The sequence below is a fragment of the Dermochelys coriacea genome, chromosome 1 (assembly GCF_009764565.3).
Source record: "Dermochelys coriacea isolate rDerCor1 chromosome 1, rDerCor1.pri.v4, whole genome shotgun sequence".
Taxonomy (NCBI): Eukaryota; Metazoa; Chordata; order Testudines; family Dermochelyidae; genus Dermochelys; species Dermochelys coriacea.
In genome coordinates, this window is record NC_050068.2 from 149,155,832 (window position 1) to 149,181,231 (window position 25,400).

At 40.2% G+C, this 25,400-nt stretch overlaps 1 protein-coding gene across 9 annotated transcripts in view; it reads right to left on the reverse strand.

Moving 5' to 3' along the window:
* DMD (dystrophin) overlaps window positions 1-25,400 on the reverse strand; it is a 1,935,994-nt gene that overhangs the window by 1,646,029 nt on the left and 264,565 nt on the right. The window lies entirely within an intron of this gene.

Genomic DNA, 25,400 nt, shown 5'->3' on the forward strand with positions numbered 1-25,400 from the left:
TTTTATCACTGACTAAAACTGGAGCAGAGTTAGGCCTGCCCTGCATGGTTTTGGAAATCTCAACCATAAAGTATAAATGAACTGAATGCTACCTTAGTGTTTCAGAGCCAAATGCTGCCTTTCCCCCGCCCCCTCCCCATTAGTCTGAAAATGGTCTGAATAAAGAGACTGAACAATTGCCTCACAGGTTTTATTGCTGATTGGTTGGTTTTTAATTTTTGTGGAGAAAAGTGGATATAATTACCTCCTTCCCAGTCTGGGATAGAGTTATTCCAAAGGAATTCTGTTCTGAATATGGGTTGTAGAGACATCTGAGGACCGCTGTGAATCCGCTATGGGAAGGGTCCAGGTCTGTAGATTTGTGGAGCGGTGGTTGCCATAAAGAAAAGTACTGTGGAGCAGGTGGGTATGGAGTCCTTTGGAACAGCTTTTACATGGCTTATTCCTGTTGCACTGTGGAAATGTGACCCTCCTCTGCATTTCAGGCCTCCTGTGTCCATGGGGGAGATGAAGGCAGCATTTGGCATTCAGAAAGCAATACATTTATTTGCCAGTTGACAATATGGTCTGACAACTGGCATCCATTCTGAATTATAGAATACACTACTGTTAGTTATCTGTCCCTTGGGTCACCCGAAGCCTGATCGAAAAATCTATGAAGCAAATGGAAGCTTTGGATAAGGCTCGTGTCGCTGAAAACCTGGAAAGTCCCTGTTTACAGAATTTGTCCCAGTGCTCCTGCCAGCTGTACAAACATAGGTGTTTTCTCCCAATGTTTTAAAACTCTTCAGTCTTTGGGCACATGAAGGACCTGTCGGTCAGCAACATTGATACATGGCAGTTGGTATACACAAGCATCTCAGTAACCCCCCACTAATTAGACTTGTCATATGATGCTCTCTTGCCCTCCCCACCACACCTCCCAGTGAGCTTCTACACCTTTGTGAATTAATTCCAACCCACCTGTGTGCACCCTTGCCTGAAATCTCAGCCAACCAATCCCTTGTACTACTTGTCCCTCCCTTACCTTCCACAATGCAGTTGTCAGTTTTCACTTTGAAAGCTGGTTCTTTCCATTTGCTCCTGAACAGGGCTTGCAATACTATTGCTCATTGGGAAGAGTAGCAAGAGCTTGGTATGCTTCTGTGTTCCTGTATAAGGCTTAGTGACCACATATGGCCAAACAATTTTTTAAAACCACTTTTTTTTTTTGAGCAGAGAGTCTGTGGAGTTCGTGTATCTTTGACCAGAGTAAATAAAACCAATATTTCATAAAAATCCTACATATTCAGAAGAGATGAATTAATTTAGAACCCATGTAAGAGCTCCATCCCCTTCCTGTAATGTATGTAGAGTCATGTGGACCAATTAATATGTGACAGTGGCAGGGTGCAGCTGGGGAAGCCTCAATCAGCTCCTGCCACTCCAGCCCCAATCAGGGGAAATGGATTGGGGCTGGGGTAAGTAGCCTAGGTTTGCCTAATCACTGACTGCACCTGCCAGCCTCATTAGGTATAAAGAAAAGGAGTACTTGTGGCACCTTAGAGACTAACAAATTTATTAGAGCATAAGCTTTCGTGAGCTACAGCTCACTTCATCGGATGCATTTGGTGGAAAAAACAGAGGAGAGATTTATATATACACACACACACAGAGAATATGAAACAATGGGTTTATCATACACACTGTAAGGAGAGTGATCACTTAAGATAAGCCATCACCAGCAGCAGAGGGGGGAAGGAGGAAAACCTTTCATGGTGACAAGCAAGGTAGGCTAGTTCCAGCAGTTAACAAGAATATCAGAGGAACAGTGGGGGGTGGGGTGGGAGGGAGAAATACCATGGGGAAATAGTTTTACTTTGTGTAATGTCTCATCCATTCCCAGTCTCTATTCAAGCCTAAGTTAATTGTATCCAGTTTGCAAATTAATTCCAATTCAGCAGTCTCTCGTTGGAGTCTGTTTTTGAAGCTTTTTTGTTAAAGGATAGCCACTCTTAGGTCTGTAATCGAGTGACCAGAGAGATTGAAGTGTTCTCCAACTGGTTTTTGAATGTTATAATTCTTGACGTCTGATTTGTGTCCATTCATTCTTTTACGTAGAGACTGTCCAGTTTGGCCAATGTACATGGCAGAGGGGCATTGCTGGCACATGATGACATATATCACATTGGTAGATGCGCAGGTGAACGAGCCTCTGATAGTGTGGCTGATGTGATTAGGCCCTATGATGGTGTCCCCTGAATAGATATGTGGACAGAGTTGGCAATGGGCTTTGTTGCAAGGATAGGTTCCTGGGTTAGTGGTTCTGTTGTGTGGTCGTGGTTGCTGGTGAGTATTTGCTTCAGATTGGGGGGCTGTCTGTAAGCAAGGGATTGTCTGGCTATGTAGACTCCCTCCTCAGGCCCTTCGTTACCAGCACTCCCAGCTATCTTCGAGACACCACTGACTTCCTGAGGAAACTACAGTCCATTGGTGATCTTCCTAAAAACACCATCCTAACCACTATGGATGTAGAAGCCCTCTACACCAACATTCCACACAAAGATGGACTACAAGCCGTCAGGAACAGTATCCCCGATACTGTCACGGCTAACCTGGTGGCTGAACTTTGTGACTTTGTCCTCACCCATAACTATTTCACATTTGGTGACAATGTATACCTTCAAATCAGCGGCACTGCGATGGGTACCCGCATGGCCCCACAGTATGCCAACATTTTTATGGCTGACTTAGAACAACGCTTCCTCAGCTCTCGTCCCCTAATGCCCCTACTCTACTTGCGCTACATTGATGACATCTTCATCATCTGGACCCATGGAAAAGAAGCTCTTGAGGAATTCCACCATGATTTCAACAATTTCCATCCCACCACCAACCTCAGCCTGGACCAGTCCACACAAGAGATCCACTTCCTGGACACTACGGTGCTAATAAGCGATGGTCACATAAACACCACCCTATATCGGAAACCTACTGACAGCTATTCCTACCGACATGCCTCTAGCTTTCATCCAGATCATACCACTCGATCCATTGTCTACAGCCAAGCGCTACGATATAACCGCATTTGCTCCAACCCCTCAGACAGAGACAAACACCTACAAGATCTCTATCATGCATTCCTACAACTACAATACCCACCTGCTGAAGTGAAGAAACAGATTGACAGAGCCAGAAGAGTATCCAGAAGTCACCTACTACAGGACAGGCCCAACAAAGAAAACAACAGAACGCCACTAGCCATCACCTTCAGCCCCCAACTAAAACCTCTCCAACGCATCATCAAGGATCTACAACCCATCCTGAAGGACGACCCATCACTCTCACAGATCTTGGGAGACAGACCAGTCCTTGCTTACAGACAGCCCCCCAATCTGAAGCAAATACTCACCAGCAACCACACACCACACAACAGAACCACTAACCCAGGAACCTATCCTTGCAACAAAGCCCGTTGCCAACTCTGTCCACATATCTATTCAGGGGACACCATCATAGGGCCTAATCACATCAGCCACACTATCAGAGGCTCGTTCACCTGCGCATCTACCAATGTGATATATGCCATCATGTGCCAGCAATGCCCCTCTGCCATGTACATTGGCCAAACTGGACAGTCTCTACGTAAAAGAATGAATGGACACAAATCAGACATCAAGAATTATAACATTCAAAAACCAGTTGGAGAACACTTCAATCTCTCTGGTCACTCGATCACAGACCTGAGAGTGGCTATACTTCAACAAAAAAGCTTCAAAAACAGACTCCAACGAGAGACTGCTGAATTGGAATTAATTTGCAAACTGGATACAATTAATTTAGGCTTGAATAGAGACTGGGAATGGATGAGTCATTACACAAAGTAAAACTATTTCCCCATGGTATTTCTCCCTCCCACCCCACCCCCCACTGTTCCTCTGATATTCTTGTTAACTGCTGGAACTAGCCTACCTTGCTTGGTCACCATGAAAGGTTTTCCTCCTTTCCTCCCCCTGCTGCTGGTGATGGCTTAACTTAAGTGATCACTCTCCTTACAGTGTGTATGATAAACCCATTGTTTCATGTTCTCTCTGTGTGTGTATATATAAATCTCTCCTCTGTTTTTTCCACAAAATGCATCCGATGAAGTGAGCTGTAGCTCACGAAAGCTCATGCTCTAATAAATTTGTTAGTCTCTAAGGTGCAACAAGTACTCCTTTTCTTTTTGCGAATACAGACTAACACGGCTGCTACTCTGAAACCTCATTAGGTAGGAGCTATAAGGCTGGGAGGAAGTGAGTGAAAGAGGGGAGAGAGAAACACACACATTCATTTAAGTTGGTTTCAATAGGTTTAGTTTCTGCTGATTTGAGTGAAACACATGATGTTAAACAGAACACAGTAGTCCAGGGAGTTTGGCAGCAGCAAGAAGATGTAAAAATGCCAAAGGCAATTTTGATCTCCCAATATAACTATCAAAGGGAGCTTGCCAATGAATTAAATGGCAGCACAGTCAAAACAATGTTCACAGGTTGTTAGAAAGGTCATATTTTGGCCAGCTGCTGCATGACTGGACCCAGCATTCATGGGTGTTGTACCAACTGATTTTATTAGGTGGCAACAATTCACCACATTTTCTGACTAAACTTTATATGTTCTGGGCAATGCTACAATCTGAGATAGGCTAAGGAAGAGGGATTCAGATTTAGGCTGGGTTTCTGGGCTCATTTTAAAAACTGCACTCTCATTACGGTTTGTATACAATGGTATCAAAACATCATGAGGTTGAAATCCAAAACAGAAGAAGTGTTGATCTCATGAGATTTCTACTGTAACGTCAAGGCCATCCCTCCCTCCCCTTTAACTATGAGGCATCTGTCACCTACAAATGAGACTGATTCAAAGCTAATAGCACTACATAGAATCCATAAAATTGTAAAGCCAAGAAGATTAGAACTACTTTAGATTAGATTAAAATGTTAGTTTACCAGATTTTAAAGTTCATAATTTTAAACTTTAAACCGGTCTTGTGTTTTAGATTTTTTGAAATTAACTAGAGTCTGAAGATCATGGCCCTGATTTTCCACTCCATTACACTGAAGTTACACCCATATAACTCTATTAAAGAGAATGTGTAATGGGATGGACTAGTTCCCCAAGTGCACTGACCATATTGTATGGAAGGCTGTATAAGAAAACCAATTTGTATCATATTTTATATTGAATATATTATCAATATGTGTAGTGGAGTTATACAAAAGTCAGTGTTAATTTTTTTGCTAGCCTTTGCTAATACAAAGGAAAGGAACAGATGGACAAGGAGTCTGGTGAGACTGAGACTGGAGATGGAGGAGAAAACGGTGACTTGGAGGGAGGGTAGACTAGGCCTGTTTGGCCAAGAAGATTGGGACTGGGAGCCAGGGAGAGGGGAGATTGAGAGCCAGTGTGGGAAGCAGGTGGAGGGGGGCACCGAGATGAGCCAATGAGTTGGGAGGAAAAGGGGACCGGGACTAGAAAATCAGCGGGAGGTAGGGGAGCAGGGGAAGAGACAAGCCCGATCTGACAAGAAGTGGGGGTGAAGAGAACTGGCTGTGGGACTGGCTGTGCAATGAAATCTTTTGGGTATGCTTAATGGTACAGTCCAATTTTCCATAGGACTCCTACCTCATTCAGGGGACAGGGTGCACCAGCTGTGTAGCTCAATTGGGGTTATGTAGTGAAGAAGACTGTCTGTGGGACCTCTGCATGCTAGGTTGTAGAAGTTAGAAGGCATGTAGCAAATTAAGCAGAGGATTGTAGGAAGAGAAAAGACAGTCTCATGGTGAATATAGTTTAATTTTTGACCTGGAGAATTAGATTCTATCCCCATCTCTTCCACAGGGTTTCTGTTTGATGCTCATCAAGTCACTTAAACAAAACATTTCACAGGTGGTCACCAATTGTGCGTTCCTCATTTTCTAGATGCCCAACTTGTGACCCTGAGGCCTGATTTGCATAAGTGCTAAGCACTCACAGCTGCAACTGAAGTCATTGGGAGCTCTGCTTTGAACATATGAAGTGCTATATAATGCTAAATACCCTGAAAAAAATCAGGTCCTAGGCATCTCACATTGGGCACCACAAATTAGTGGAAACTCTTGATCTTAATCTCTCTGTACTTCAGCTTTCCTTCTATAAAATGTGAATAATATCCCCTCATCTCACAGGGGTGTTGTGAAAATAGTCATTAATGTTTTTGAAGAAGTCAGATACGGTAGTAATGAGAGAAACTTCCTAAGTGTCAGGGTGGTTAAGCACTGGAATAAATTGCCTAGGGAGATTGTGTAATTTCCATTATCGGAGATTTTTAAAACCACGTTAGACAAACATCTGTCAGGGATGGACTAGATAATACTTAGTTCTGCCATGAGTGCAGGGGACTGGACTAGATGACATCTCGAGGTCCCTTCCAGTCCTATGATTCTATGAATGCCATAGAAAGACCATCAGGAAACTACCAACTCTGTCTTCAGAGCCGGGTTTGAATAGTATGCAGTAAATAAGGCCTAAGACCATACACTGAAAAATGAATATAAATAAAACATTGAGTAGCTGCTCATTAAGTGATCACTGTTCATTCTGTGCACTGAATGAGGCAGAGGTTCTGTGGAAAAATAATATGTGATCATGTATGTATAATATGTGATATTGGACTGTACCATAAAGCATACTCAAAATATCTCTTTGCGCAGCCAGTCCCATTTTTCTCCCTGCATCCCAGCTTCTTGTCAGATCAGGCTCTTATCTGAGAGAGACTGTATCATAATGGATATGTACCAGGGGCAGTATTCAGGTTTTACAGGCAGCCTTAACTCTAGCATTTATCAACTTTTGAGTGCTTGACTCTGTGACCTTTATAATGCTTTTAACATAGTTTTGTGTGTTTAATTTTCACACACACACACAGAGAGAAAAAAGATAAAATGAAACAAAAAAACCAGGAAATTTCTTTGACCAACTATACTACTATAATTTAAGCTGTGGATCCCATAGCAAATATGTTGAAAATGTTCTAAAGCATAAGAGAATTTTTGTGAGTACTCTCATTAACATCAAAGCTAATGAAACAAATTACTCGCTTTATATCATGAGGATACTTAAATGTGTGTACATAAATTATACAGTATCATTTTATTATGTAAGTAGAGGACGGTAGAGGCAAGAAAGACAGTGCAAAGATTCTTGCTATTCTTGATCTCTTGTGCTATAAACACTTAATCTTCTGTGATAAAGTAATGTGAAGAGAATTTTTTACTACCACAATTGCTACTGCTTTCTCTAGAGAGCTATAAACTGATTAAATTAAAAATGCTCAGGGACAAAGATGTCAGATTGTGTAAAAAAGATTTTTTAAAAAACAAAAGATTTGTTTTAGTATCTTACTTTTTCTAACACAATGTCTTTTTACCTTATCAACTGGGTATACCATTCTTTCTTATTGTGGAATTGTTGCTATTAAGCTAGAGATACAAGATATTTTCCCCCCTTGGGAATCCCAGAATTAGTACATAGATACAAAGTGTTTCCATATAAATAGGTTAATCTTAGACCTTAATATGTTAGTATTAATTAGCTGTATTTGTCACAATCGTAGTTTATATAACGTTAGAACTATTGTAACTTACTCCATTCTCCTGCCCTTAGGGTATGAGTCTAATTAAGTCCACTATTACTAATTATCTACTTTTTATCTAGTGTCCTAGATAGCACTAGACCTGTAATACCTTTCTGCATAAAAGATGTGAAAAACAGGATTATTTCAATATAAAGCTGTTTTTTTAAATTTTGTCTAACTCTGCAGATCTTTATTCACCTTCAGCTTCACCAGATTGTTACCCGGAGAAACAATCATATTTACTGAGTCACAGGGGTCTCTCAAGTCAGTCTGTTTCAAACTGCTCATTCAATTATTTAAGGAGTTGCTCTTTAGCTTCCGTGGTGGGATTTACAGCCTTTGCACCAGATGATCCAAATTCTTATAGTCCAAGGTGTTTTTTTTTCTTTGTCATTATAGAGTTTATGTATAATTTTATTCATTATATTCAGTTGTCTATGCTCATTATGGTCAGTTTTTGAAACTTGATTTTTTTCCCTGCAATCTGATTGTTCCTGTTGGATTTTTTCAGTAGCACCTACAAGGAAGACCAATGGAGACTTAAATACCTATTTATCTAAAGCTAAATATATATTCATGTTATTTCAGGGAGTCACTTTAGAATAACTTTTTTTATTGTGCCCCTGATTTCATATCCAATTTCACTCTTCTTTAATTAATTCTTAAGAGTTTTTCTAGAGGAAATGCTTCAGCTTCAGGTGAAAATACTTCTGCCAAACAGAGTTTATTGGTCAGATCTTTGTCTGGTGTAAATGGATCTCTGACCATTTATATGAAATGAGGGTCTTCTGCAGGGGTTTACACAGTGTGTTGGTTCCTTGCGGAGAGAGTAATTAGTAACAAACGCAGAGACTCTGAAAGGTGTCAAACACATGAGCTAAACTACACAGAGTTAATTCTACTAGTTGGAACTCAGTCAGCACACTGCTTTTCAGTGAACCTTCTCTCTCTGTATTCTGCTTCCAGAATTTTGGCTTTTAAACTCTGGCCTGTAAACCCACCAGTGCTAAGCCACAACTTCCTCACCTGCAAGGCTTTTCTTGTTCTCTTGTGGATTGTAGTCTGTCTTCCAGGGATTCTGAGTCTACAGTCACCCCTTTAATAGCCTAACTAGCTAGCCAGGTATAATTTTCTCTCAGACATTATGACACTATTAGATGTAACCCTTTTACAAGGAATTTAGTAACAAATACTCATATCTCAACAGTTAACTAATAAGCATGTCATTATCACCTTTGCCATATATAGCACATGTAACATACATGGTTTTTGTACCCTATTAACTTGGCCTTTTTCAAAAGAACCCAGAAGCTATTAGAACTGGCAAAATGTCATTTTTTAAAAAATACTCAAATAAGCATCTTATTCCTGTAACTTCATTTTTAATACATCTTAAAAAAGATTCTTTGAGACACTGGCAAAATACTCTATTTTACCAAAGCTCCATCTAACAGTTATGTAGTTTTTCTACATTTCTTTTCCTGGCATTGCAGATTACAAAGATAGTTATGTCAATATATCTTCCATTTATATTCAGCTTACTCCTCCTGTCTGATTCATTCACTGAAATTACAGCCAGTTGTTTGACATTACCAGCTCTTCCTTGCTATTGAAATGCAATGACCCAAATGCTGGATTGTGAAAGGAACTGGACAGGAAGCAACCTCCAATAGTAGAGGTAAAAGCTTCTTTTTACAAAGACAGTATAGTCAGTAATGGCTGGAAAAAACTTATACAAGTGTACAAGACACCTTGCTGAGCTTTGATCAACACTAATTTATTTTATTTATTAACATGTGTCCTGCTATGCCTAACTATGCACTGATGCCTTAAAATAGCATAGTTGTCTATTTTAAGGTCTGAGTCTGCAATGATTTACACATGTGAATAACTTATACTCTTATGTATCCCCATTCACTTCATTGTACATAAAATTGACTTACATGAGAGTCTTTGTAGGATCTGGCCCCTACGTTGCTTATGACTCAGTTGTATATCTACTAAAGGACACTCCTTAGAACTGATAGGCCTAGAAATTCTGACTCTTCAACAGATGGTTTACTTATTTTGTCATAATTTCAAAATTCAAGGTTAAGTTTTAACTGTAAAGATCTGTTTTCATTCCAATAATTCTCCATCTCAGTAGTGATGGAAGAGTAATTGATGTTTCAGTTCAGCCAGCATACCAAAAAAATCAGAAACAATATTTGGTTTGTTCCAAAACTGTTTAGGATTAGTCAGCAAATTGGAAAAGTCTGTTTCAAACCAACAAGCTGTCCGTCCCTTTACAATGATTAGTCCAGTGCTTAGTGTGGGAGACCTGGGTTTGGATCCACATTCAGGGAAAGGGACTTGAACGCAGCTTTCCTTGCCCCTCTCTCCCAGTTAAGCATCCTAACTACAAGATTATAGGCTGTACGGGTCGGGATGTTACTTTCAAGTCTCCCTTATTAAAAGATTTCCATTTCATATAAGCACTTAAATATTCATAAGAGCAGGTACTTGGACTCAGGTCTCACACCTGCTAAGTGAGTTCCCAAAGTACCAGGCTTCAGGCTATTCTGCCCTCAGTTTCTGCTGTTGAAGCTGTTCCTCTTTGTATCAATATTTAAAAGTCATTGGGCCAACAACTCTGTAGCCTGGTGAATAAGGCACTCAGCTGGGAAGTAAGAAACATGGATTCAGATATTCTCTGTACCTTATTCAGAGAAGGAATAGGAATCCAGACAAGGGATTCAAACCTCTGTCTCCCACATCCCAGACAAGGGCCCTAACCACCACAGGGCTAAAGGTTGTAAAAAAAGACAGAAATGTGCAGTTTGCTGACCTGGAAAAAAAAATTCCCCAGCTGAAATTAATTGGGTCAAATTCAAGTTGATTGACACTGCATTTTTCAGTGAAGAAACTATTCTACATATACATATGTAGTATCTTAGATTGGACTGACTATAGTCAAGTATCAAAAGCTATTTGGTGCAGATCACAGAAGTATTAGCAACCTGATTATTCTAAGTATTGGTGATATTAGTAATCTAAATAGCAGCAATGCTAGTGGATGTAATTAATATTTTAAACAAACATTTGAAAGTGAGACAACATGTTGTTTTCAAAGATGTGTTAAAGAAAAGCTTCTCTGGTATATCATCTTTGTATACCTGGGATGATGATGACCCAGACTTGCTCTGGTTGATTACACAACAGTTAGCCACAAGTCTAATCATTACGAACATAGGAGGGAAGTTTCCAGAAGTTTATTCCTTCAAATTACTTTAAAATGCAGGCACTTGTATTAGTTCTTACCCTACTGAGTCCATTTCAGACTGAAAGCCTGCCCTTTCTCAAGTTTCTTGAGATGACTGAAATTGCCTACATGAAGTCTGAAGAAATAAATAGTAAGCCACAAGCCACTCAAAGGAACAATATAGGATGTAAATTTCTTCCATTAAAAAAAAAATCTGAAGGTTATGCTTCACTCCCAGTGAGGTTTTCAGTGTAAGATCCTACGATTAGTGAACACACATTTCATAATAAATAAAAATGCCCATATAGACAGATTCAGTTGACATGTCACTCCTCACCTGTCTCTTGACTGTTTTGATGAAACACACGTGGATTTGTAGCAAAATAAAAAAGAAAGAGAAGACTTGTGGCTTGTTCAACTATTGTTCTCCCAGGACACTAGGTTGATAAAGAGTTTTCTGAGCTACATCTACCCTGAAAATACTTCAAATACAAACTCTGCCACTTCCCAATTTCATCTCAGTATCATAATTCCTTTATTCAGCCCACAGGTTCTAGAAAAAAGGAGGGATAGCTTTTTTTTCTTAACAATGAGGTTGAGACAGATCCTGCTTTATTTTGTATTATTTCTTTTTCTGGAGTTTGCTTTCTTAATAACACTATCTCAATATTTTCTTCTTTCCAGCTTTAAGAACCAGTTGCATATTGGATCAAAATAACTTTAATATGAAAGACTCAGCTTGCTAGCAAGCAAAGCGAAAACACTAGATTTGTTTTTGTTTTGTGCCTTAGCATCTCCGAAGCCAATCTGCCAAGTTCCATGGTTTTGCTATGTGACATTTTTTGTACTGTACTGAATCCTTTGTCACATAGGGAAGCCATTATTTATTACTGCTCCTCTGCATCCCTGTCCTATTGAAATGACAGCCAGTTTGGACAGACTACCATGGCCTTCGCTGTGTCTGATGAGACAAATAACAGATGAAGGGGAGGTAGAGCAGGCTTTCCAAACTGCCTTATCAACATGAGGCAACTCTGTGGGCCTTGATGATAAATTAGTACTGAAAATCTATTATGAGAAATTCGTTCTAGGCAAATATGGAAAACCATTTTTAGACTATTCCCTAGATGCACATTTTATGAGAGCCCTTTACATACTTAGCATGTTCCTTTTTTAGACTGTTTAGATAACACTTTGGACAATATAAATCATCGATTGGCTGCTGATAATTTCAGGCAGCCTGAAATTAAAATTTCAATTCATTACAGTAACTTTAAAAGCCAGAGATCAGCAATCTACAAATAAGGTATCACAGACTTGACTTTTATTTAGCCTTTGATTTAGCAAATCAGAAATTATTATTAACTTCGTTGGCCTGAAATTGAATTAGATTTAACTGCAGTACAATGCCTCTGACTCCTTATGTGGTCAATGCAAGTAGTTATATCTAATGGTGTTAAAGCTGAGATGAAAATGCTAAATGTAAAAGAGTCAATTGCAAGGTCATTACTCCGCCCCACACCCCACCCCCAAGTAATGAAAACATAGTGCTCTATGCAATATATAATTACAGGCTAATGATACAGTCCCCTACCAAGTGGCTCTCAGACCTTGTTCAATTTAAACACACTGATTTAAGCAATTTTAAAGTATCATATAAAAGATTAAATGTTAACTAGAGAGTTAGTCATAGTTTAATTATTATACCAAAGCTACCTGTATTTTAAAAGCTGAAGTAGAAGCATAAAAGAAGCTTATATTATAATGAGAAAATAATCTTAACCAAGTTGAATGAGGTAAATATTTGCTGAAACAGACTTTATGGTTAATCTTCCTTCAGCATAATTTGGCTTGGAATTTCTGCAGTGGGGAAGGTGTGAAGTCATTCCCATGGGACATGGAGTGACGATGCACCCAATGTTGCATCTGAAGAAATGTGTTTTTTTACCCAGGAAACTTATGCCCAAATAAATTTGTTAGTTTTTAAAGTGCCACTGGACTCCTCGTTGTTTTAATGCACTCTCGTTATCTTCATGTACCTTTTCTATAAAATGAAAGCACCAGAGGATGTACAGGTGTGATATGTCTTCTCATGCCTCATTCTCTCTCCTGTGCAGCTTCTTTAGCTTCACCATGAGTAGTCCTGACCACCAAGTGCCTGATAGTGGTGGACTCTGCAGTGCTGAGTGAATTCAACTTCTGGCCCTTTGTCCAGCCACATTTATCTCATACTGTCCCCTTCATGATCCCATTGTGCAGAATTTAACCAGTTTAGCACTGAAAGACCTTTCATACCTGCAGAAAAGGGAGCAGAATGTGCTCCATAGTGTTTTAGACTATGAGAAAAACATACGTTGTTCCCCCTGCTCTCCCCACCAGCACTCCCACATCCTGAAGAAGAAAACAAAATGCCAGTTCAGGATAACAAAGGAAAGGGAAAGTGTACTGGGTACTAGCTTCCCAAAGCAGAATGAGATATAGGTGATGAAGACAGACCTATGCACAATCCTGTGGAAAACCTGATGTTCTGGGTTAGCCTCATTTTACCAAACCCACACTATCAGATACAGTTTTTGCTGAAGTTCACACCCTCTGATATTTGTCTGGAGCTTTGAATTCACTTGAACACAAGGGGTGGCAGGACACATAGAAATAGAGAAGACAACTGAATTGTGTATGGAAGGGGGAAAAGTGTGGGATTCTGGTCCTTTAGGGGCTTGAGGGAGATCTATGGAATCACAAGGCTTCTTCCAGATTCATATCCACATCAAAACTTGAGACAAGAAGATGATTTTCTGGCTTCAGGTTTTGATATGAAAGTTTAATAAAAACCTACTACCAACTTTAACGATGCCCCTAGAACATCTATGACACGATGCCAAGGATATACATTCTAACATTTTGTTTCTCTAGTGTGTAGTTGAATATTTAAAAGACACACACTCAGGTCAAGCTACACCCCAAAAGTTCTGAAAATGAAGCCTGAACAAAACTTATAAACACAGGCAAGCTTTTTCAATGTGCTCCTGGGCACACAGTTTCCCCAAATGGGACAGGGGAAAAATGGATTCATGGCCCTGCCTCGCCACAACAGAGTGAGCAGGGTGTACCATCTGAGAGATTGTCAACACAAGGAAAATTCTTACCTGTTTTCCAGATACTTACAATGGAGTAAGCCCAAATCTAGACCAAGAGGAGGTTTCTAACAACAGAGTCTCAAGGTCCCCATGGTAGGTGAGGTAGTTCCACATTCTCCCAAATGCAGAACTGTGGGCAATTGCTAAATCTTTGTCCATTTTAATGGCTTACATTCCATGGGGATGCGAACCTTTTAAACTGGAGAGATTAGAGAGTCAGACAGATGGCTGACCTGAAAGCAAAATGCCAGTCATTCTTATTGTGAACTATTGCAGAGGAGAAAAAATGGTTCCAAGATGTAATGTTACTATGTCTCCTTGTTCTCTTATGCTTCCTTCAGTCTCAGTTAAGGAGTTCTTTTTTTTATATTCAGTAATAAAGGCGCTTTATTCAGATTCAGATTTGAACAAAACTCTGCTTTTTATTGCCAGTAATGGCAACATTTCAGGAATTTCCTCATGACTACCCCCCTCCTCCCCAAGCATAATTAAAAAACAAACTTACATCTCTGTACAAGCCAAATATGAGCTGCCCATCACCAGGGCTAATTTAGAGTAATCTGAAGGCAGAGGCACACTGTCACATGGAGCCCCCCATGGCTAGAACCCTGTGTTCCTGTGCCATGGCCTCACCATCCCTTGGAGTGACAGGGCTGATGGCAGCGGTGAGGGGGCTCTCCCCTTCCCTCCCAGAGAGCACAGGAAATTTTCCTTCAGAAACAGCAGTAGCTGTGGTACCCTATTCCCTCAGGAGGGCAGAGTGGCAGCATGGCTGTCCATCCCCACCCCCATTTTTTCAGGCGTTCTGAAAATTCAGACGTGTGCCACTATATCACCGACACTAAGATCACCTTTTCGAAGGTTTCCATGCAACCATGACCGCTAGGAATTTACACTCTCTCTAAATTTAAATTCTGGATTCTAGGGGCTGGGTCCCTATGTCTTAAACTGGCCCTACCCATTGCTCAGAGATAAGAATCCATGAAATAGGAAATAGCCAAAATATTAGGTTGCTACTGATATCTTCTTCCCTTTGCTCCCTATTAAAATAATACTCAAAGAGTCTAAAGTAACCACCAAAGATACAGAGTGTTGTAAGTTCTAGATATATTAGACCATTACTGAAGAATATTGTAGCACTTTAACATAAGAACATAAGAATGGCCATACTGGGTCAGACCAAAGATCAATCAAGCCCAGTATCCTGTCCTCTGACAGTGGCCAATGGCAGGTGCCCCAAAGGGAATGAACAGACAGGTTATCATCAAGTGATCCATGCCCTGTCACCCAATCCCAGCTTCTGGCAAACAGAGGCTAGGGACGCCATTCCTGCCCATCCTGGCTAATAGCCATTGATGGACCTATCTTCCATGAATCTATCTAGCTCCCTTTTGAACCCCGTTATAGTATTGGCCTTCCCAACACCCTCTGGAAAGCAGTTTCAGAAGTTGACAGTGTGTTGCATGACAGTGTGTTGCAGTGTGTTGCATGTTGTTCTTGTGTTTGTTTTAAAACTGCTACCTATTAATTTCATTTAGTGGCCTCTTGTTCTTGTATTATGAGGAGGAGTAAATAACACTTTCTTCTTTACTTTCGCTATACCACTCATGATTTTATAGACCTCTATCATATCCCCCCTTGGTTGCTTTTTTCCAAGCTGAAAAGTCCCAGTCTTATTAATCTCTCCTCATACGGAAACCGTTCTATACCCCTAATCATTTTTGTTGCCCTTTTCTGAACCTTTTCCAATTCCAATATATCTGTTCTGAGATGGGGAAACCACATCTGCATGCAGTATACAAGGTGTGGGCGTACCATGGATTTATATAGAGACAATAGGATATTTTCTGTCTTATTATCTATCCCTTTCTTGATGATTCCCAACATTCTGTTCATTTTTTTGACTGCCGCTGCACATTGAGTGGATGATTTCAGAGAACTATCCACAATGACTCCAAGATCTCTTTCTTGAGTGGTAACAGCTAATTTGTATATATACAGTTAGGATTATGACAGGTTTCAGAGTAGCAGCCGTGTTAGTCTGTATTCGCAAAAAGAAAAGGAGTACTTGTGGCACCTTAGAGACTAACAAATTTATTAGAGCATAAGCTTTCGTGAGCTACAGCTCACTTCATCGGATGCATTTGGTGGAAAAAACAGAGGAGAGATTTATATACACACACACACACACACACACACACACACAGAGAGAACATGAAACAATGGGTTTATCATACATACTGTAAGGAGAGTGATCACTTAAGATAAGCCATCACCAGCAGCAGGGGGGGAAAGGAGGAAAACCTTTCATGGTGACAAGCAAGGTAGACTAATTCCAGCAGTTAACAAGAATATCAGAGGAACAGTGGGGGGTGGGGTGGGAGGGAGAAATACCATGGGGAAATAGTTTTACTTTGTGTAATGACTCATCCATTCCCAGTCTCTATTCAAGCCTAAGTTAATTGTATCCAGTTTGCAAATTAATTCCAATTCAGCGGTCTCTCGTTGGAGTCTGTTTTTGAAGCTTTTTTGTTGAAGTATAGCCACTCTTAGGTCTGTGATCGAGTGACCAGAGAGATTGAAGTGTTCTCCAACTGGTTTTTGAATGTTATAATTCTTGATGTCTGATTTGTGTCCATTCATTCTTTTACGTAGAGACTGTCCAGTTTGGCCAATGTACATGGCAGAGGGGCATTGCTGGCACATGATGGCATATATCACATTGGTAGATGCGCAGGTGAATGAGCCTCTGATAGTGTGGCTGATGTGATTAGGCCCTATGATGGTGTCCCCTGAATAGATATGTGGACAGAGTTGGCAACGGGCTTTGTTGCAAGGATAGGTTCCTGGGTTAGTGGTTCTGTTGTGTGGTGTGTGGTTGCTGGTGAGTATTTGCTTCAGATTGGGGGGCTGTCTGTAAGCAAGGACTGGTCTGTCTCCCAAGATCTGTGAGAGTGATGGGTCGTCCTTCAGGATAGGTTTTAGATCTTTTATGATGCGTTGGAGAGGTTTTAGTTGGGGGCTGAAGGTGATGGCTAGTGGCGTTCTGTTGTTTTCTTTGTTGGGCCTGTCCTGTAGTAGGTGACTTCTGGGTACTCTTCTGGCTCTGTCAATCTGTTTCTTCACTTCAGCAGGTGGGTATTGTAGTTGTAGGAATGCATGATAGAGATCTTGTAGGTGTTTGTCTCTGTCTGAGGGGTTGGAGCAAATGCGGTTATATCGTAGTGCTTGGCTGTAGACAATGGATCGAGTGGTATGATCTGGATGAAAGCTAGAGGCATGTAGGTAGGAATAGCGGTCAGCAGGTTTCCGATATAGGGTGGTGTCTATGTGACCATCGCTTATTAGCACCGTAGTGTCCAGGAAGTGGATCTCTTGTGTGGACTGGTCCAGGCTGAGGTTGATGGTGGGATGGAAATTGTTGAAATCATGGTGGAATTCCTCAAGAGCTTCTTTTCCATGGGTCCAGATGATAAAGATGTCATCAATGTAGCGCAAGTAGAGTAGGGGCATTAGGGGACGAGAGCTGAGGAAGATTTGTTCTAAGTCAGCCATAAAAATGTTGGCATACTGTGGGGCCATGCGGGTACCCATCGCAGTGCCGCTGATTTGAAGGTATACATTGTCACCAAATGTGAAATAGTTATGGGTGAGGACAAAGTCACAAAGTTCAGCCACCAGGTTAGCCGTGACAGTATCGGGGATACTGTTCCTGACGGCTTGTAGTTCATCTTTGTGTGGAATGTTGGTGTAGAGGGCTTCTACATCCATAGTGGCTAGGATGGTGTTTTTAGGAAGATCACCAATGGACTGTAGTTTCCTCAGGAAGTCAGTGGTGTCTCGAAGATAGCTGGGAGTGCTGGTAACGAAGGGCCTGAGGAGGGAGTCTACATAGCCAGACAATCCTGCTGTCAGGGTGCCAATGCCTGAGATGATGGGGCATCCAGGATTTCCAGGTTTATGGATCTTGGGTAGCAGATAGAATACCCCAGGTCGGGGCTCCAGGGGTGTGTCTGTGCGGATTTGTTCTTGTGCTTTTTCAGGGAGTTTCTTGAGCAAATGCTGTAGTTTCTTTTGGTAACTCTCAGTGGGATCAGAGGGTAATGGCTTGTAGAAAGTGGTGTTGGAGAGCTGCCTAGTAGCCTCTTGTTCATACTCCGACCTATTCATGATGACGACAGCACCTCCTTTGTCAGCCTTTTTGATTATGATGTCAGAGTTGTTTCTGAGGCTGTGGATGGCACTGTGTTCTGCATGGCTGAGGTTATGGGGTAAGCGATGCTGCTTTTCCACAATTTCAGCTCGTGCACATCGGCGGAAGCAGTCTATGTAGAAATCCAGTATCTATTCAGGAGATACCATCATAGGGCCTAATCACATCAGCCACACTATCAGAGGCTCGTTCAACTGCGCATCTACCAATGTGATATATGCCATCATGTGCCAGCAATGCCCCTCTGCCATGTACATTGGCCAAACTGGACAGTCTCTACGTAAAAGAATGAATGGACACAAATCAGACGTCAAGAATTATAACATTCAAAAACCAGTTGAAGAACACTTCAATCTCTCTGGTCACTCGATCACAGACCTAAGAGTGGCTATACTTCAACAAAAAAGCTTCAAAAACAGACTCCAACGAGAGACCGCTGAATTGGAATTAATTTGCAAACTGGATACAATTAACTTAGGCTTGAATAGAGACTGGGAATGGATGAGTCATTACACAAAGTAAAACTATTTCCCCATGGTATTTCTCCCTCCCACCCCACCCCCCACTGTTCCTCTGATATTCTTGTTAACTGCTGGAATTAGCCTACCTTGCTTGTCACCATGAAAGGTTTTCCTCCTTTCCCCCCCTGCTGCTGGTGATGGCTTATCTTAAGTGATCACTCTCCTTACAGTGTGTATGATAAACCCATTGTTTCATGTTCTCTGTGTGTGTGTGTGTGTGTATATAAATCTCTCCTCTGTTTTTTCCACCAAATGCATCCGATGAAGTGAGCTGTAGCTCACGAAAGCTTATGCTCTAATAAATTTGTTAGTCTCTAAGGTGCCACAAGTACTCCTTTTCTTTTTGCAGTTAGGATTATGTTTTCCAATGTGCATTACTTTGCATTTATCAACATTACATTTCATCTGTCATTTTGTTGCCCAGTCACCCAGTTTTGTGAGATCCTTTTGTAGCTCTTTGCAGTCTGCCTGGGACTTAACTATCTTGTGTAGTTTTGTATCATCTGCAAATTTTGCCACCTCACTGTTTACCCATTTTTCCAGATTGTTTATGAATATGTTAAATAGGACTGGGCCCAGTACAGATCCCTGGGGGACACCACTATTTACCTCTCTCCATTCTGAAAACTGACCATTTATTCCTATCTTTTGTTTCCTATCTTTTAATCAGTGACCAGTCCATGAGAGAACCTCTCCTCTTATCCCATGACTGCTTATTTTGTTAAGAGCCTTTTGTGAGGGACCTTGTCAAAGGCTTTTTGAAAATCTAAATACACTATACCCACTGGATCTCCTTTGTCAGCATGCTTGTTGACCCCTTCAAAGAATTCTAGTAGATTGGTGAGGCATGATTTCTTTTATAAAAAACATGTTGACTATTTCCCAACAAATTATGATCATCTATGTGTCTGACAATTTTGTTATTTACGATAGTTTCAACCAATTTGCCCGGAACTGAAGTGAAGCGTACTGGTCTGTAGTTGCCAGTGTCACCTCTGGAGCCCTTTTTAAAAATTGGCATCACATTAGCTATCCTCCAGTCATTTGGTACAGAAGCTGATTTAAATGATAGGTTACAGATGATAGTAGTCCTGCAATTTCACATTTGAGTTCTTTCAGAACTCTTGGGTGAATATGATCTGGTCCTGGTGACTTACTACTGTTTAGTTTATCAATTTGTTCCAAAACCTCCTCTAATGACACCTCAATTTGGGACAGTTCCTCAGCTCTGTCACCCAAAAAGAATGGCTCAGGTTTGGGAATCTCCCTCACATCCTCAACAGTGAAGACTGATGCAAAGAATTCATTTAGTTTCTCCACAATGGCCTTATTGTCTTTGAGTGCTCCTTTAGCATCTCGATCGTCCACTGGCCCCACTGGTTGTTTAGCAGGCTTCCTGCTTCTGATGTATTTAAAAAAAATTGCTATTACTTTTGGAGTCTTTGGCTAGCTGTTCTTCAAATTCTTTTTTGGTCTTTCTAATTATATTTTTATACTTCATTTGCCAGAGTTTATGCTCTTTTCTATTTTCCTCATTAGGATTTATCTTCCACTTTTTAAAGGATGTCTTTTTTGCCTCTCACAGCTTCTTTTACTTTGTTATTTAGCCACAGTGGCTCTTTTTTGGTTCTCTTCCTATGTTTTTTCAATTGGGGTATACATTTAAGTTGAGCCTCTATTATGGTGTCTTTAAAAAGTTTCCATCCAGCTTGCACTTTAAAAAAATATGTATTAATTTCATGCATTTGTCTTGGCTATAAAAGATGTAATCCAATATTAACATAGTAAGAGGCATTTTTTATTTTCTAATATCTTTGCTCTGCTCTTTTAGATGGGAAATTGGTTAATTTTAGCACAATTTTTTTTAAATCCTCCATGTCCTTTCTGAGTTATGTGATCATGGAAAAAAAATACCTGTTCTATTTTAAATGCATATTACAGTCCTTTTTCTCCTCAAATAACTGAAAAACAGCCTGGTTTAAAGGACACTAGTTTACCACTCAGTCCTCAATTAGGTCAATCGCCTTAGGCAAGTTTGAAGAAATGTGGTTAAAAAATAACAAATTTATGAAGGTTTGAGCATTCAACACACTTGGTACCTTACTTTTGATTTCTAATATACGGCAAAGGCAACCCTCCAGAGATAGACAGAAAATTGTGAACTGCCTCACAACGCAAAGAATTCCCTGGGAACAAGCCCTGAACTAAACCTGAGCCCTGCTGATGAGACCCTCGGTGTTCAAGCACAGGAAGGCCCATCACTGAGCCCCCTGTGAAGATATTATTCAAGTAATTAATCTGACAAGGTGCCTAAAGGAGGACCGTAATGCACAGAAAATATTCCTGCTGGAAACCACCTAGGAGCCTATCTTTGTTGCTACACAAATTGCACACACTGGACTTAGGAGGAGGAGGGGTTTCTGACATTGACCCACTGTGTAGCCTTGTCTAAGTCACTTACATCTCTTCAGTTTTCTCAAATGGAAATCTCACTTCACAAGTGAGATACAACAGATGTGTCCTATAATGCAATACTGAAGTATCTCAGCTACCACTGTGGTTAACTATTGACTTCTAGTGGTGGCCACACATAAGTATTATTATCTTTATGTCAGCATGAGCCAAGCAGGAAGGTTAAGGGACTATCTGTTGGGTTTTTGAACCTCTACTTTCAATTGTGTGTTCTGCAGGGCACAGTGCAAGTTGAAATGCAGAAAAAAATACTGTTATGGTGCTGGGGCCCAGAATAGAAGCTTCCAGATTTACTGGGGGACTTTTCATGCCATCTTTAACACTGGAGGAAAGACTGGTCTGGGTTTACAGGAGAGATATGGCTTGCCAAGGCTTTGGGAAGATCCAGCAAATCAAAACAATTGTGGATATCCAGTAAGTAAATAAGGGGAACAATATACTAACAGCACATTTGTAGCATGCTATTTTCACTTGTAAGTTTTATACGTTTCCTTGCTCATTTTCTCCCAGAATTCAAAGAGCATGTATTCTTCATTGATTTATTACTGATTAATTGATTAAAGTTTAAAGTTATCCCACTTCACAAACAAAGCATTTGTAAGACATATTAACCAGTGGAAAACATTTGTCTAAACTAGTCCATGGATTTTCAATCACTTTATAAAAAAAATAAATAAATCACTTCTGGACTTAAAGGAGGGAAAAAGGAAGAAGGGGCAATTTGGGGAAATTGTATAAGGCACTGAAACTAGTGGCTTAAAATGAAAACACTTTTTGAATTGTATATGGTTTGTATTGACACGAGCATATAATATTATGAACACCATCCATACTAAAACTGGCTCCTGGGAATTCAACTAATTGCACATACTCTAAAATAGTTGCTTTTCTTTTACTAACTGGAGGAGAGGGGGAGGAGGGGGGATTTAAAGGACAGTTCTGGATATCTCCTTCAGATGTTTAAACTGAGTTCTGGGGATTGCAATTTTGCTGTTTATGAAGTATGCCTTCTGAGACTCTTATTAAAACAATTGGTTCTTATTATGGGAAAGATCAAATTTGTCCACTAATATCGATTATCATGGAGATTTTTTTTCTCATACCCTCCCATGACACTGATTTGGGTATGGATTAATTTCTAACAGTGGAATTTACTGGGAGCAAAATTAGTCAAAATGAATTCTGTATTTTTTCACACTTTATTAAATCATGTTATCTGAAGTCCTGGGAGAAACTAAAATTATTTCAGGATTGTTGCCCAAACAATTCCAGTCAAGTCCTCTGCCTGGCAGTACAGTTCTGATTTACTGCTGTTTGTTTGTTTAAGTCAGATCCTGCAATACACAGGTCATGGGAACCTATCATCTACAGTACGTAATAATTTGGGAAAGCCAAAAATAGCAAATAGATTTAGTTCACATAGTTTTCTCCTTCTCCCGCATACACATACTCCCAAATAAATGCACTAACTCTCATAACTTCCAAATGAACTAATGTAAGAGCTTATCTAAATGGAGAGCTAGTGAATGGCAAGCTGGGATGTAAATCGACAGTACCATTCACAAATTGGCTACATGGACCCTGCTACTGCACACTAAAAATACCCACCGTTCGTGTCAAAGTATACTATGGCACTTTTTCACAAAAAGAAAAGGAGTACTTGTGGCACCTTCGAGACTAACGAATTTATTTGAGCATAAGCTTTTGTGAGCTACAGCAAGAAAGCTTATGCTCAAATAAATTCGTTAGTCTCTAAGGTGCCACAAGTACTCCTTTTCTTTTTGCGAATACAGACTAACACAGCTACTACTCTGAAATATGGCACTTTTTATGTGCAGTAGCAGGGACCATGTGACCAGTTTGTGTATGGCATGCTAGAGCACTGTCGATTTACATCCCAGCTTGCCATTCACTAACTCTCTGTATAGACATGCCCGAACCAACATTTTGGTAGTCAAACTCATACCTAGGGTGCTGATCAGGAGTCTCACCATAGAATTCATCAGTGCATTATTTCTCAATACTTGCAATTTGGAATGGCTGTGGACCAGATTCTGCAAGTGGATGAGCATCCTCAACAAGACAAAGTGTAGGGATCCCATTCTCTTGCATCTTCATGTAGCACTAGGGCCAAAATTGGTGAAGGGGATAATTCACCAATAATTATACCAATTTTGTAATTTATACAAAAAAAATTACTGGATCTCAAATTGCTTCACAAAATGTAACAGCCCAAGAATGTGATGTGCTAGGAATATTCAACTCCCTCTTTGCTTCAAGGAAAATGGGAAGTCTCACATCTCACAGAAGCTATTTAGAATTGCACAATATTGGCTCCTCTGTTTTTTGCCAAAGTTACACAGTGAGTCACTGGCAGAGAAAGGAACAGATATCTCCTAATTCTGATTCCCCTTCTCTAAACACTGTCTCCAGTAGATAGTGTCTGAAAAGTAAAAGCCTTTACTCAAGCAGCATGGCTTGATTGGATGAAAAGTTAAAGATGTTAAAATGTTAATATGTATTAGAACATGAAAATGGCTATATCAGGTCAAACTAACAGTCCATCTAGCCCAGTATCCTGTCTTCTGAGAGTGGCCAGTGCCAGATACTTCAGAAGAAATGAACAGAACAGGGCAATTTCAACTGACTATTCAATCTTACCCTTTGTTTCCTTTCTTTTAAGCACTTACTGAACCATTAGAGGACCATCTCTCTTACCGCATTTTTCTTACGAGGTATTAGTTAGGGACCTTGTGAAAAGCTCTCTGAAAGTCTAAGTACACTATATCCACTGGATCATTCTTGTCCACATGTTTTTTTGACTCCCTCAAAGAATTCTAATAGATTGAGGTGTGATTTCCCTTTATAAAAGCCATTTTGACTCTTCAACATATTGTGTTCATATATGTGTCCGATTATTGTTCTTTTCAACCAATTTGCCAGGTTCCCAAAGCTAGGCTTACCAACCTGTAATTTCCAGGAACACCTCTGGAGTCTTTTTTTAAAAATTGGTGTTACATTAGCTACCCTCCAGTCACTCGGTACAGAGACTCTTTCAAGCGATAGGTATCTACCCTTTGACTGAAAAATAGCTTAAGCCATTTTCTATGATGCCTATGAACAACTATTCAACTATATGGCTAGATGGGGCAGAAGTTGGGGATAGCTAATTAATTTTATAAAGGAAAAAAACAAGACTTTCAAATCATTCAGAACTATCAAGCTGTGCACAAAGCTAGCCTTTGCATCTGTATGATCTCATTACAGCTACACCCGTTGTCCCTCCCCACTTCCATCCTTTTATTATAAGGATTGTTTTGTCTTGTAATTTAGTTTATAAACTCTTTAGGACAGAAATTGTGTCTACCTATTTATTTGTATAGCACCTAGCACAATGGGGCTCCTATACTGTTTTGAACATAAATAGCAATAATCTCTCAAATAATTCTTTTTAAGCCTCCAATTAAATATGATGGGCCAGATTTTTCCCTGCAATTGACATCAAGGCAGCTGGCTATAGTCCCCAGTTCTCCCTGTTGATCACACCCGTGGTATGATTTACAGCTACTGCTGGAAAGGCCTAAATTGCACTTCTACAACAGGGGAGGAATGCTGTAGCAGAACTCCCACATGCCCCTCTTCTGTTCCTGACCTTCCACTATCCTGGTATGAGGGTCTGGGTTCAATTAGGACAGATACACGCGCAGGGAGGTTCCAGGCAACAGCATATTCTCTGCTGGGCATTTACAGCTGGGTTGTAGTGCCTTTGTGTTAACTAAATAGTGCAAATGGGATGTAAAATGACTAGAGAACCTATCCTAAAAAAATGTTAGGTCAATCAGTCCTTGTTAATAAAGCTAGATGGGAATAGAAAATAGATCTGATAATGAAGCTTGATTGTAGCACTTATGTTATGTAACAGTTATGTGAGGCCATGAATATGACCCCATAATTTTGGAAGAGTGTTCAGTTATTCCCAAGAGATGCCTGAAATCCCATTTGCATTCATCTTTGGACATGTGTGGTATTCCAGTTTTACTAGCAAATTGTTATTTTCTCGACTACTATTCAAAAGTATACTCACATGTGATTGACTTTTCTGGCCTTGTTTATGTAGTACTCATGGTCATGATATACTTTTTCCTATGCTCACTCTGTTGATTGACCTTGCATAAAAAGCAAG